At 45.4% G+C, this 13,706-nt stretch overlaps 1 protein-coding gene across 7 annotated transcripts in view; it reads left to right on the top strand.

Annotated features, from left to right (window-relative positions):
• NAV1 (neuron navigator 1) overlaps nt 1-13,706 on the top strand; it is a 1,017,084-nt gene that overhangs the window by 781,500 nt on the left and 221,878 nt on the right. The gene's annotated exons all lie outside the window — the stretch shown is intronic.

Genomic DNA, 13,706 nt, shown 5'->3' with positions numbered 1-13,706 from the left:
TGTGTCCATGGGGGGTTGTCTCTGTCATGTGTGCTTGTGAAGTGTACATGTGTGCCCCAGTCTGAACGCATCCGGTCCATGAAGCGCAAATATTCATGGGCTCTGTTACAATGGAAATGGGCAGAGTTTGTTATTGGTGCACAGGAGGGCTTTTTATACACTTGGGGTATGTCCTTGGGGGTCCTTCATACTGGATGATGTGGGCTAGGGATGGACGATAGAGGCAGTCTGTGGATCTCTCAAGTCGAGGACCCCTGCAATATATATAGGCTCTACCTCTTCCACCTATGAGGTATGGAGCGCTAAGGAATCTGATCTAAAGCCCTGCAAGTTGCTGGTTTTATTACTGGGTTCACCACATCACTCTTTTCACGTAATCCTTCACTTAGCTCTCAAATCTTCACATTACCCGCTCCGCAGTAAATCTGGCGTTGAAGCACACTGGGGTGACATTCGGTCACTCCCAGTGGGGCCCGATGATGAAGCATGTCACCGACCAGGTCGGTGAGTGAGGGCTTTCTAAATGAACCAAATAGGTGTTGTTTCTCCCTTTTGCTCTAGTACTTGTGTATTCTCTTAACAAGTAACACTCTTTCATTGTTATTTTTCAAATCCTAGTGGGGATTAAGAGTGTTGCTCCCTCCCTACCTCTCTCTTTGTTGATATTTTTATTACTGTGAAGGCATACAATTTGAGCTGAAATGGTTTCTCCCTGTGAGTATTTACTTCTGCCTGGTGGAAAGTGGAAACTAATAGTAACAAATAAATGTCACACAGCCTTGAATAACGCATAGCGGGTCAGAATTGTAGACTGTGACATTCACATTTGGAGCAACCGAATTTGCCTTGTGTGGGTTTTCAGATTGCTTGTGTGCGACATTTCCATAGTTTCACTGTACTGTACAATTCGCACACTACAATAACTGTTGAACTTATTTAATGCAGTAAGATATTGGGCAGTTTTGAATGTTTTTAAATATTGCTTTAAAAACCTGCTTCCTTTTTTGCAAATGTGCTTTCAAATGCACCATTTGCCACTGTTTTCTTCAAAATTGTCTTTGGGGGAGAACCCCCAAACACCATTTCTGCAGGTCGAGCTCGGGCGCTAAGCAAGCTCCTGACGGAACACTTATACCCAACTGTTACGCCCTACCACTTTCAAATGTCAGCAGCCCCCACTGCCTCGCCTGATCTGACTCCAGAATCACTGATTTTTGTCTAGTACTGAGGAACACTAGATCAAACGGTCACTGTCCATTGACAGATTCGAAAAGCCATTTTACAGGGTGTTCTTTTCTGCCCATAATATCAGCACGCTAGCCCTGGATCACCGAGAGAGCAGAAGAACCACTCGCTAATCTGCATACTGGGACCTCCTGGCCTTCAGCTGTGGGAGACCCTTGCCAGACTCTGCGCCCATGGGTGGCCTGAGAGAGGACACAACTCTCAACAGTCAATCTCTTTGTGCGCTGGATGTCAGGGGAGTCTTCACTCACCAGCCTTTAAAGTTTATTTCCCAAGGCCAGGATTCTTCTCCAACTGCTGTTGGCTGAGGGGATCAGCAAGCCAGTGTTAGAAATGGAGAAAATCCTATGAACAACAACCACTGTGGCTGGGTCTGTGAAGGTTGGGGGGGGAGGGTGGATGCGAGCACTGTCGCCTTGTCTTACTGTATTTGTTTTATTGTATATCACAATATAACTCACAGTAAAAGCAAAGGACAGTGGCAGCATTCTTAGCCGGGTGATATTACTTTAGGGAGAGCAGTGGCTGCTCTTCTTGCAGCAACTAGATCTGTACTAAGTAAGTCATTGCATCTGGTGCACGGTGTCTGTACTTGTACGGATCAAACATATGCCAATGTTACAAAATACTAAACAGTTGTCAAAATTCAAAGTGTGAGAGCAGACGCTTATTAAAAACTAAGGGTGGGCGTAGTTCACGAAGTAGCGCTACGCGAAGCTACGCGAAGTGCACTTCGCACTACGCGAACTTCACATAGCACTACGCGAGCTGAGTAGTAGCATGCTCGCCCTGTTAAAGATGCGTTTTTAATGATTGCACAGTGCGAGCTGTATTTTTCTGCTGCTAGAGTAGATTTTTCAACGCAAACTGGTAGTTTCTCATTGCGAGCGGTCACGAGCATGCGCAGCCACTCTCAAAGAGAAACCTGACCTCCCCGCGTTAAGAATCTCGCCGGGATGTCATTTTGCTTGCTCGCGGTCACGAGCATGACATTGAGGACCGCGAACAAGCAAAAAATTACTGCTGCACTACGCGTGTTCGCACTGTGCTACGTGCAGCTCGCGTAGTGCGAAGTTGCTCAAACTTCATGAGCGTAGCATAGTGCTTCGCCCAGTGTTATTAAAAAAAACGGCTATTTAAAAACTATAAAAACAGACTAGATATCTTAATATTTTTGAGCTCTCTATCTATGCCATGACAGGAGCGAGTGGATCATTCAGTCCTTTTTGAAAAACATGTTTTGTGCTCTGGGACTTGTAGTTCTTCATCTATAATGGGAAATGGCAGAATGTGGGTCATACAATTGCATGTATAACAGCTAAACTAAGTGCTGTAAAGTTAAATGGTAAACCATCACTTCATAAGTTACCTGGCACAAGACAACTTGAGCAATCTTGTATGTGATATTCTTTTCAAATATCAGAATATAGAAACTGAAAGACCCTTTTCTCGCTCCTTATTTAACATTACCCCACACACTGGGGAGACACCGCCATTTTAACTGTACTCTTACCATAGTTGCTCTACTTACCCTACTGTCCTTCTAGATTCTGTGTCAGCGTCTATTCCAGCCCATTGGCAGTGCTGCACCTAGCAGTATCAAAGGTGAAAAATGCATTTAGAAATACACACACAGGGTGACTTCTTTACTGCATTTACAAAGCGTTATTGTGCAAATCCTGGTACAACAGTATCCGTTATCTGAGATTTAATCCAACTGTCTCTGCTCTCCTCGAGGATTAGAATGCCATCTCAGTATTCAGAATGCATCACAAAGGTAATAGAAGTATGGTGCCCTGATTGGCACCTAGTAAATCTAACCAACACTGCAGGATGTTGCCTTCCTTCCAGTCCATAACTCTTTAATGATAACTACAACCCTTAAATCTTGTTGACTTTCCAGGGGTAGCTGTGGTCCATAGCCACACATTTTCTTAGGATGTGGTAAACTAATCCATCATGAGAATTGACCAGCTACGCCTCGTATTGTTACAGTAGCCGCTCCTTGAGGAAGTGCTGCGGGTGGTGAGGCGGGCGGTGCTGGGGCGCGAGGTGGGGGGTAGTAAACTCCGGAATTGGTCAGAACGGAGTTGATTGAAGAAATAAATAAATAAAAGAAATTGCATTGCACGCTGCATTGCCGATTTGGTGTTGCCAGAACAGAAGGAGTATGTGTTGTTTGAGGGGTTTCAAAAATACATTCTCATGTTAAAAATGGGGAGGCATATTATCGTTGGAAGCCTACCTCTCTATGCACCGTCCGGCGCCTCTTAGAGGGTGGAGGTTAAGGTTGTGAATCTTTAAATCCTGTTAAATAAAGGAGAAGCTAGTATTGTGTAATCATGTGAACCTTTACAAAAAATCATACATGATTTCGAAAAGGCCCCGTAACTTGCGTTTTGCGTTTGCAGAAGAGAAAGATTTCCCATCTGTAGTAATTTTGCAGAGAAAATCTCGGACTTATAAAATTATAATGAGTGTCACAAAGGCTTTGAGTTGCAGAAAATTATGTGGATGATTTAATTCGGGCGGACAAGAGCCTACCTGGGTTGGCGGCGTGTGTCGTTGCAGCCCAGGCGTCGTTAGGGGAGAACTTGAATTCAGCTCCGTATGAGTGGCGCGATGTATTAAAAAACGGAAAGGCAAAATAGTGTGAGGCTTCTAGGCGAATGCCTGGCGTTGCGTGAGGTCATCTTGAAAAAGGTTTTACGGTGATCGGCGTCCCAATGCATTTTGGGATGTGTAGTCCCATGTCTGATGGTAGACGCGCCGAACGTTAATCGGGTCACTGCATGCCTATTAGAATTGCAGATGAGTGTTCCGCTATAGAGGAAACACTCAATGAGAAGGCAAAAAATAATAAATAAGGGGAGAGCCGTTGTTTGGTGCTCAATGTCAATGATGTGATTATCAAAGAAATGGAGTCCACCTTATTAATATGAGGGAAAAAAATGATGAGCGCAAGGCAGGTCAGGGGTAAATGGCTCTTCTGAAGTAAGCTATTGTCGAAAGCATCAGTTAAATTCTTGATAGTTCAGACATGCTGTTTAGACCTGTAAGTGTACTATTAAATTTTAGAATCAGGTATGCTTCCTTTTGGAGTAACACCTTGTCAACGCCTAGAAGCCTCGCACTGTGGACATCAACTGTCTGTGGACAGGTAAGAAGTAGCTCCCTCTCATTGTTGAAACCCCTCAAACAACACATGCTTTATCCATTTTAGAAACAAATTATTGAGGTGCCGCCCCCTGTCCACCCATCAGTCCTTAGGAGCCTGATACTCACAGGTACCCCTTTTTTCACAACCTCATGGATTTGACGAATTCATGTGAGTTTTGGCTTTCAATATTGTTTCATTCTTTTCCTTACACAGACAACTCACAAAGCCCTGATGAGAGTTCGAAAACGTTTGATTCGAACCTGAAACGCGTCGGCATTCTGCAAGAGCCAATTAAAACATTAAGTGTGTCTATGTCAATGATTGAACGTTGTATGAGCTCTTGCCTTTCACTTAGCTTTGGTTGTCTCAAAATAGGAATTTATTTGTAACTACATATGACTAAATGTGTCTATATTTTTTGTTCTGTGTATTTACGTTTTTCATGAATTGTTGTTCTTTATAATTGTCTATAATTGTTCAACTATTGTGTTGATTGCTTTGGTACATCTTTTTCTTGTTCTTAACAATTTTCAGAGATATAAAAAAATACGAGTAGTGGGTATAAATAAAAGTACCTATACATGTGTCATTGATTTACACTTGTGCCCCTTTTTTTAAATAATTCCAATCAATGAGGTGTGGGCAGTTTCTATTGTTTTGCATTAGATTTGGTGTTGCAGCACACATAATGAAATTCTTTTATTTATTTATTTACTCAACTCCATTCAGCCCAATTCCAGGGTTTACTACCCCCCAACCTGCCCCTCCACCACCCCGCCCACCGGCCGGCCCGCAGCACTCCTTCGAGGAGCAGCTACTGATTATGGGAGCAAAAAAAAGATGGATTTAGGCCCTGATCTCTTTACTGGGGTGAATGTTAGACATTGTGCAGCATTCTCTCCATCAATTGTTCTTTTTAGTACTGGTATTGTGGGGCAAAAATCTTCAAAGCCCTCTCTCATGCCTGGACTCTTGGGAATATCGCTTTGTTTTAACAAACAAGAGATTCATGCTGAAAAAATGTCTGCTGTATTTTGTCAAACAGCCTGGACCGACTGGCAGATATTTCCAATGCAGTTCAGTGGGTTTTACAGCTGTTGTGTTTTGGGGGCAGAAATTCAATGCCATTGAAGTAAACTGGCCCCCGACCATTAACACACTATGCGAGCGGTCTTCAATGTCTCCCGGGCTGCCAGTGACCTGGAAATGACGTCTACGCAGGGGGCATGATGAGGTCACTTTCGAACCGACTGTGACGGACCATGCCTAATCACGACAGGTGCCCACCCGGACGCAGCTCTGTTAGTTGGAGGCTGGCTTGGAACAGGTGCAAGGCTCTGACAGCTGTCGACTGTTTACACTGTTGATTGGACGGCCGTGGGCCTGCGGGACATGCATACCCCACCTCCACAGGCATGGTGCCAGCAGCTAGTGCGTGCATCCCTAACACTCCTCCCGCCCCCGTGCCCCGCAGCAGCGCGACGAGCGCATACCTTCCTTCCCCGCCCTATAGCAGTATACTTCCATTTTAAATTGGGGGAAGAGCGGATGCTTTCAACTTGGAAATCCTAGAAGGGGCGCAGAGCCAATCTCGCGAACCTGGCACATGTCTAACTTCACAACCCGCAGCAGCCAATCAAAAATGCTGCTCCTTTCCCTCAAGCCTGCCCAGCTATTCTTTTGTGAATTTTAACAGCTGAAAACGTGCTGCACGCTGGTTGTTTGTCTAGCTTGGTTTTCTTTATATAGCTGTGTGGTTATGAACAGGGTGATTTTGACCAGGTCGTGTTCATTAGCTGCGCATTTGAGCATTTTAGAGTGCACTAAACCGTAGAAAAGGGGCGGGGTAGGTGACCGATATAAGGCTGGATAGTTGAGGTCCGGAGAATTTTAATTCTGCCATATCCACCAGAGCAATTGTGTGCTGCTCTAGATTACGCGGTTTGTAGAATTACCATGTTATTAAAATAGTTTTAGCCTTCAAAACTACCACATGAAGAAAACCTTCCCACAAAAATTTTTTTATGAGCTGAATTATCAATATTATAATATCTGTCTAGAATTAATTTACCTAACCCATTAGGTAGTTACATATTCATTTTTTCCCACAAAAATATTTTGATGACTACATCTCTCACTAATCTAATTTGCCGTCAAATACGGACTTTCTGGACTGTGCATCTGAAGGGGATGCACTATACAAATGCACTTCCCATAGTCTGTGAAGCAATGGGTAGTGAGCAATTTCAAAATTTTGGTTTCCGCACAAATGAAGCACATCTTTTTTTAAACAATATTCTTAAAAACTAAACTGACTCATCATCTCCCTACTGCTTCCCCATCCTCTCAAAAAAATCGATAAAAATAAAAACGTTTACCCTTTTCATATGTCTTTCAGAATGGCTTCCACCAGCCAATATCTTCCACTCTTATTCCTTCCCTTTCTCTTCCCCTCAGCCCTGATCAGCCCCAGGCAGGCCTGGTGAAGCCTCCACCTGAGACCCCAGGGCATATCCTCCGAGCTTGAGGGCTTCAAGGCTGCTTTACTTTCAGCTGCCTTATAACCGCACCGATGGCGCTCCGTTCAGCTCTGCAGTACAGGTACAGCTTTGAACATGCACAACATAAACGTCCGTTAACCAGACCCAAAGCCACACGCAATGGGAATGACAGTTCAACATTTGACGAATAACAATGTGGATTACTGGAACTCACAAGTGTTGCAGTGCATGCCTAGAGCTCTCTATTACAGTTGTGTGCACATGTCTGGGTGATGTGTGTGCTGTAATGTGAGTCCACCAGCCTGCCTACATAAAGCCCGCCCTTGACACACAGGTCCTGCAAAGTCTCCCATTTTCCCCTTCTGTTGCCAGACTTTATTAACCCTTCCCAGGCTTGTATTGAATTAGCCCTGGCGTCAGTGCAGGGTGCTGCGTCGCGTGCTTGGCTCTGGGTCAGGAACGGCTTCCATAAATTCTGGCCCTCCTCCAGCACCGAGGGCCCCGCCGACCGCACTCTCCCACGCTGCTCATCATGAAAAGGATTTGAAACGTGAAATACCTGTCAGGTAAGGCGGGGCCCCACTGTCACTCCAAAAACAACTCTACCCAGAGAGCACCCTGGCCCGCCTCACCTCTTCCCGCCCATAAAGGGAGACAGGGCGAGCTTTACTGGAGGTAGGAGGCAAGACTTGCGCAATGTCCTGGCTGTGAACCCGGCCATTTATCACCAGAACAATGGAGGTGAGCTCTTGGCGCCTCTGGCCTCGCCTGTAATGTAGAACACCTACGTCCTCGCCCTTTCACCAGTTGACCCTTGAATACCTAAGATCTGCTCAGTAAGCCCAGGGATGAAGCCAGGAACTGAATGGGTATGGGGTTTAAAACCAACTCTCTGCCCTGAGCATGTTGGATGCACTGCTGGTCAGCCTTGAGGCTACATCGCCATTAACATGCGCATAATCCACACTGGTGCATCCAGGTTATTCAATATACAACTTGGGCTCTAAAAAGCCCCTCCTATCTCGTTAATGTATAGTCTGCAAAGATGTCCGGAACTGGGTCCCTTTTAATAATGTATTACTTTTCTTTAACGTGTATCTTGGGATTGTGTATGAACAAACATCCAAAGTAGAGGGCCCACATTAAAAAACATTTAGTATTTAAAGCTGATATTAATATATTTTATAAATTGTTCCTCCTATTTTGCATTTCTAGTAAAGTGGAATAGAGGGGCGTAGAGTGAAAGGCATAGAGTGGCATTGCCTGGAGTGGAGTGGAGTGCTGTAGAGAGGAGTGTTATGGAGTGGGGTAGAGTGATATTGCATTGAGGGTCATGCAGTAGAGTGTCATAGAGTTGAGGGTCTTAGAGCAGGGGATCATAGTGTCGTGGAGTGGCATAGAGTAGAATTGAGTGGCATAGAGTGTCAGAGTGGAGTGATGCAGAGGCACAACTGTAGCCAAATTTGTGTGGGGAGGGGGGCTAAAAAATTTTTTGGGGGTTGGCTAATTCTTCCAGCAATAGGCAGAGTGGAGATGCAGGGGCTCCAAGAAGGGGTGAAAAAACAGGAAAGCCTCATTAACAAGCAAATGGTCTTTTAAAGACCTGTGTAGTACTTGGGTGCGGCTGTGTGTTTGCCCGTGAAGCTGTCTCAGCCCGGGCTGACACACACGCCGGGGTAGGGCTGAAGCCCTTTGATCCCAAGGAGTGTTGCGCACCTGGAGTGACGTAGTGTGTAGGGATGTACAGTGGCATTGCAAAGAGTGGTGTAAAGAGCTGTAGAGTGGTGTATAGTAAAGTGGCGTAGACTCGAGTGGCGCAGTGTTATAAAGCAGACTGTCAGAATGGAGTAGACTGTTATCATAGAGTGAAATGTCATAGAGTTGAGTGCTGTAGAGTGGAGTAATGTGTCAGAGTGGCATGGCATTGCTTGGATTGGCATAGCATTGAGTGGCGTGCAGTGAAGTGGTGTAGTGCGGCAAAGAGTGTCGTGAAGAGGAGTAGAGTAGCATAAAGTAGAGTGGCATAGAGTGTCATGGAGTGTTGTAGAGTAGGGGGGCCTAGAGTGAAGTGGCATAGAGTGGTGTGTGTCATAGTGTGTTGTAGTTTGTCGTAGAGTAGAGTGGAGTGGAGTGGTGTGTGGTGGAATATAGCGGCACAGAATGGACTGCCGTAGATTGGAGTAAAATGGACTAGAGTAAAGTGGCACAGAGTAGAGTATCGTAGAGTGGGGGTTACGTGGCATAGAATGGGGTGGAGTAGAGTGGTGCAGAGTGGAGTAGCATGGAATGTAGTGATGTGTCATGGAGTAGAGTAGAGTGTTGTGATGTGATGTGATGTGAAGCAAATAAAGGGAGTATGCATGATGTGATAGCACAGTACCATTACAGACAACACAATTTCAATTGTAATAACCATGACATTTGCATAGACATACTGTTTTACTGATAAAACTATACAAAGCACAAACAATAATGTGTGGAAATGTCATTACCTAATGTACTTTGTTTTGATTAGTATTAAAATATTTGTTTCCACTACACTTCAGAATTCTACCCACTCAATCCCACTCAGCTCTGACTCTATGCAACTTCCCTAATGCCACTACACGCTGCTTTACTTCACCCTAAGCCCTTCCACTCTGACACTCTACTCCTCCACGACACTCCGCAACTCTCGATGCCACTTCATTCTATAAACTCCACTCTATAATACTTAACTCTACAACAATCTACTCCACTCTTTGCTCCACCCTACGCAACTCCAACTATGCCACTTCACACCACTTTACTCCACTTTGCGCTACTCCATGATGCTCTTTGCCACTTCCTGACACTTCAATCAGCTCTCCTCTATGCCATACATTTGTAGGCATGTTGAACAACAGCCACACTGGTGTACAATGTAGCTAAAGCACACTGGCAAAGCCGATAGCTCTTGCATAGGTAAGACCTATTGGCTTGCCAATACTTGTTTTTTAATGTGTCTTGCCGTTTTTGATTAACTGTGTATTTTCCCTAGTTTGTTTTGTGTTTAGCACGATATGTAGGTGACAATTATTTTTACATTTATTTATTCATTTTTATTTATTTTTATTATTGCCATTTTAGACCTGCTACAAGGGTGCACCAATAAAGGTGAACACAAGACCAGCAAGCCGGCCAGTTATACACCAATGAACCCCTCCCCGCCAATCCATGAGCCCCATCTAAAGTAACCTAGCCAGGGAGATAAGCAGCAGCACAAGTTTTGGAGGTGGCAGCCTTCGCCAATTCTTACCTGCCGTCTCAGGGCAGTAATCGCCTCCCCTGGCTCTTCAATCGGCCGCCGAGGGGCGGCTAATGTAAAAAATCTTGCCAGCTCCCCTTCCCTCGATCTTTGATGCAGCCGCATCGGGCGGCAAACACAAGGACCACCACAGGCGTCCAAAGTGCTAGCTACGCCATCGCCCAGCTAACCCTCCCTCAGCTCACACATCGGTCAGACAGTCGACTCCATACAGTGCAAAGATATAAGAGGCTTCGGTAGCTCTCCACACAACCCTTTATGTCCTCAGATGATCAAAAGACCAGTAACAGTAGGTGTCCACAGACAGACAAACATCCACAGCGACTAAAATCTGAAGTTTTCTCCCATGTTTGCCTAGATACGCGCATTCCCCCTGGGACCCCCCACTGATGGGTGGCAGCCCTTAAGCAGAGGCCTCCTCAACCCTCCAGGAGTGCCAGACTCTGAAACTTACAGGGACAGCCCCAGGCTTTATACACCTGCTCCTCCACCCTCATGCACTAGCATCGATTAAATTCCCACTCCTGCATCATGGACAGTACGGGGCTCCCACACCGCTTGACTATATCCTGCCATGCATCTGCCAAGGCCACGTGCAAATTTCTCCAGAGTCTGATATATTTATTTTATTTATTTATTTTGAAAGTTTTATATAGCGCGAACAAGATCTTTGCAGATATCAGAGCACTTTACAGAGGAGGGGAGCATGTATACGCAGATACATCAATCATGTTAGAAGTACATTGAAGTGATATCATAAAACAATCAAGTAAATCAATTTCAGAGTCAAAATAAAAATACAAAGGGTTCGAACAATTAGTACAGATGAGTAACGAGTCTTTGTAGTTTATCCCTAGTAGTGGTTCAAGTGTATTTAGCCATGAGGATCGCTTTTACTTCTTTCTTGAAAAGTATGGAGGAGGTGATGAGCCTGGTTTCAGGTGGAAGCGAATTCCAAATCCTGGGAGCCATTCCCGAGAAGGAACGTTTATAGGTTTTTTCCTTGCGGAATCTTTTAGGCTTTAGCAAAAGATTGTTTGTGCCTCTAGTGTTTCTGGAGCCTCCAGAAAACGTCAGCTTCTGAGCGAGGTATCTAGGTGAGCTCAGGTGGACAGCCTTGTGCGTCAAACAAGCGATTTTCAGGTGTATTCTGGCTTCAAACGGCAGCCAGTTCAGGGATTTGAAGTCAGGGGAAATGTGTGAGTGTTTTTTTATCCAGTGATAAGTCTCGCTGCGGCGTTTAAAGAGGCTCTTATGGGTGCCGTAGTAGCTAGGGGGAGACCGCAGAGGGCGGTGCTGCCGTATTCTATTCGAGGTATGACTAGTGATTGTACCGCAGTTTGGAAGTCTTTGGCTGGAAGGAAAGGTTTAAGTTTCCTAAGGGTGTTGATTTGGTAGTTCGCTCCCTTAGTTGCTATGTTGATGTGGTGTTCCTCCATGCTGAGATTGGTGTCAAGTGTTATGCCCAAAGATTTTGCTGAGTCTACAATGGTGGGTTGAACATTAAGTGCCGTTAGGTCTTTCAGCCACATTTGTGCGGTAGTGATCTTCGCGGGTGGTGAGATCAGAAGGAACTCTGTTTTAAGGGCATTGAGTTTGAGATGATTAGCGGCCAACCAAGATTGGGTGCTTCTGATTGTTGAGTTCAAGAGCGTGATGTCTTTGGGTGATTGTAGTTTGAGATAAAGTTGGGTGTCATCAGCATACATGTGGAAGTGTACATTGGATTCTTGCAGCAAGGTGGTGAGAGGTTCCATAACTAAGTTGAACAAAGTTGGGGATAGGGAGGATCCTTGTGGTACGCCTAGCGATACAGGTCTTGGCGCGGACATCAAGTTGTTGCTCTTGAATTTCTGCGACCTGTTATGCAGAAAGGACGTAAACCATTTGAGCACAGTTCCAGATAGGCCCATTCTTGTGTTTAATAGTTCAAGTAAGTTCTCATGTTTGACGGTGTCAAATGCGGAGGCGAGATCAAGGAGGATGAGGAGGCAGGTGTCGTTATGATCTAGGATTTGGAGGGCGTCGTCGATTATGTGAGTCATAGCAGTTTCAGTACTGTGATTTGCTCGGAAGCCTGATTGATGAGAGTTGAGGAGATCAAACTGAGTAATGTGTTTAGTCAATTGTATTTGTGCGCATTTTTCCAGCAGTTTGGCAAGAGTCGGAATGTTGGTAATGGGACGTTAGTTGTTTAGGTCAGAGGGGTCGGCTGTAGGTTTCTTAAGCAAAGGTGTGACTTGTCCGACTTTGAGGGAGTCGGGAATGATCCCTTGTTGAAGTGAGCTGTTAATGATTTTGGTCCAGAGTGGAAGGAGCGACGGGGTAAGGACTTTGACAGCGTTAGCAGGAAGGGGGTCCGTGAGGTGATTGGATGGTTTCAGAGTGCTGAGCAGTTTGGCAATTTCTTCTTCCATGTAGGTGACACAGGTTGACCAGGAGGCATTGTTTTTTGGTTTAGTGGGTGCTATGTGGTGGGGTTTGGGGTAGAGGCTTGCGTCCATGAGGAGATCATTCTTTATGTTGTCAGTTTTTTGGTTAAAGAAAGAGGCGAAGTCTTCGCAGGAGGGAGCTTCGCACATAGTGTTGAGAGGTTGGGGTTGTTCTTTGGATTGTGTTCGGATAAGCTCAAACAGCTTTCTCGGACGATTTTTGGCTTGGTCGAGCTGACGGCTGAAGAAGTCTGATTTTGATCGTTTTATTTTCCTGAAGTAGGCATTTCTCTTTTTCTTCAGGTTTTTTAGGTTCAGTGCAGAGGGAGCTGATCTCCAAGTGCGCTCTGCCATTCGCATGGCGCATCTATCGTCATTGAGACTCCCGTCGTACCAGGGGTTGGAGATTTTTGCGGTGGCTTTTTTTAGCTGCAAGGGTGCGACAGTGCACAGTGCAACCAGTGAGCTTGAGCTGTATCCGGACCTCCACTTCATCAGACAAGTATGTCCCAACTCTTCCCCCAATAACTCCTCACCAGTGGGCACCCCCTTATTGTGTGTGGATCAGGGTGCCCCTGTAACCACACTCCCTTAAACAGAGGTCAGAGTCACTTCACCCCATTTTATGTAATCTGTCCCTCGTGAAGTATCCCCTGTTTGGTTGTTTTAACTGCACCAAATGAAAACACCCTGAATCAGCACCTCCCATCGGTAACAGCAGGCCTCATCTCATGGCTCATCCTCCAGTCTCCCCAGTCCCCCTTCCATCTATCCCTAAGGGAGGCCAGGACGGGAAAACTATGGGCTAGGAGCATGGTATACACAAATGCTATGGCATGTATATGTAAGGGGGAGTGAAGCGTTCTGTGTTCCAGGGGTGATTCCTGCTGCAGATATTTCAGCATAAGTCCTAGAAATATGCTGCATCTACAGGTATCTGAGGCATTAACTAGCTGACATCTCCTATTCAGACTGAAACTCCAGAAAGGAGACCATCTTCACCTCCTTCCAAACATCCCCCATTCGGGCTCCTGCTAGTTCTCCTATGTTGCTGCCTTCTTGCGGTCCATATTCCAGGTACA

Source organism: Lissotriton vulgaris, chromosome 5, assembly GCF_964263255.1.
Source record: "Lissotriton vulgaris chromosome 5, aLisVul1.2, whole genome shotgun sequence".
Lineage (NCBI taxonomy): Eukaryota > Metazoa > Chordata > Amphibia > Caudata > Salamandridae > Lissotriton > Lissotriton vulgaris.
This window is presented reverse-complemented; position numbering and strand designations above follow the sequence as displayed.